This window comes from Myotis davidii, unplaced genomic scaffold (assembly GCF_000327345.1).
Source record: "Myotis davidii unplaced genomic scaffold, ASM32734v1 scaffold1815, whole genome shotgun sequence".
NCBI classification, from domain to species: Eukaryota; Metazoa; Chordata; class Mammalia; order Chiroptera; family Vespertilionidae; genus Myotis; species Myotis davidii.
Window position 1 is genome coordinate 529,566 of NW_006286478.1, and position 1,794 is coordinate 531,359.

General features: G+C 43.9%; 1 protein-coding gene across 1 annotated transcript in view; it reads right to left on the reverse strand.

Annotated features, from left to right (window-relative positions):
* The window catches only part of RAD54L (RAD54-like (S. cerevisiae)), a 43,424-nt gene that overhangs the window by 11,149 nt on the left and 30,481 nt on the right, over positions 1-1,794 (reverse strand). The window lies entirely within an intron of this gene.

Consider the following 1,794-nt stretch of genomic DNA (forward strand, 5'->3'; position numbering starts at 1 on the left):
CGCCGACTCCGTCCACACCTTTGGGGACCCCTGGACCTGCTGGGGTTGGACCCCAGCACAACTAAAAATGGGTAAAGGACCTGAATGAATACTTCTCCAAAGAGGACATACATGGCCAATAGACATATGAAAAGATGCTCAATGTCACTAAGCATTCACAGAAATGCAAATTAAAACCACAGTGAGAGACCTGGCCAGGTGGCTAAGCTGGTTGAAGCATAGTTCCATACACCAAAAGGTTGTGGGTTCAATCCCCTGTTGGGGCACATACAGGAGGGAACCAATCGATGTTTCTCTCTCTCCCACTTCCTCTCTCTAAAATCAATTTTTAAAAAGATCCTGCCCTGCCCTGACAGGTTTGGCTCAGTGGATAGAGTGTCGGCCTAGGGACTGAAAGGTCTTGGGTTCAATTCGGTCAAGGGCGTGTGCCTTGGTTGCTGGCACAACCAAGGCACACGCCCTGGGTGGGGGGGGATGCAGGAGGCAGCTGATTGATGTTTTTCTCTCATCGATGTTTCTAGCTCTCTATCCCTCTCCCTTCCACTCTGTAAAAAATCAATAGAATATATTAAAAAAAAAAAGATCCTGCCCTAACCAGTTTGGCTCAGTGGATAGCGCGTCGGCCTGTGGACTGAAGGGTCCCAGGTTCGATTCCGGTCAAGGGCATGCACCTTGGTTGCGGGCACATCCCCAGTAGGGAGTGTGAAGGAGGCAGCTGAATCGATGTTACTCTCTCATCAATGTTTCTAACTCTCTATCCCTCTACCTTCCTCTCTGTAAAAAATCAATAAAATATATATATTTTTAAAAAAGATCCTCTAGTGAGGATTAAAAATCAAAACAAAACAAAACCACGATGAGCTATCACCTCAAACCTGTCACAATGGCTATCATAAAAAAATCAGCAAGTGTTGGCAAGGATGTGAAGAAAAAGAACCCTTATGCAACATTTTTGGGAATGCATATGTTGCAGCTACTACGAGTAGTATGGTTGGAGGTTCCTCAAAATATTAAAAATAAGACTGCCTTATGATCCAGCAACTCTATTTCTGGGTATATATCCAAAGAAACCCAAATCTAATTTGAAAAGATATATGCACCCCTATGTTCAATGCAGCATTATTTACAATAGATAAGATATGGAAGTGCCCTAAGTGCCCATCAGTAGACGAGTAAATAAAAAAGTGTTGATAACAGCCCTAACTGGTTTGGCTCAGTGGATAGAACATCAGCCTGCAGACTGAAGGGTCCCAGGTTCGATTCTGTACCTTAGTTGCAGGCACATACCCAGTAGGGGGTGTGCAGGAGGCAGCTGATTAATGTTTCTAACTCTCTATCCCTTATCCTTCTTCTCTGTATCCTTCTTCTCTGTAAAAAATAAAAAAAATACATATTTTTTAAAAAGTGTTGATACATATATACTATGGACTATTACTCAGCCATAAAAAAGAATGAAATCTTGCCCTGGCTGGTGGCTCAGTTGGTTGGAGCATCATCTTGTACACCAAATGGTCACAGGTTCGATTCCCAGTCAAGGCATATACCTAGATTGCAAGTTTGATCTCTGGTCAAGGTGCACATGCGGGGCAGCTGATCTACGTTTCTCTCAAACAAAAAATAAACAAAAACAATGAAATCTACCCTGGCTGGTTTGGCTCAGTGGATAGAGTGCTGGCCTGCGGACTGAAGGGTCCCGGATTCAATTCCAGTCAGGGGTACATGCCTGGGTTGTGGGCTCGGGAGGCAGCCGATCAATGATTCTCATCATTGATGTTTAAATCTTTCTCTCCCTAT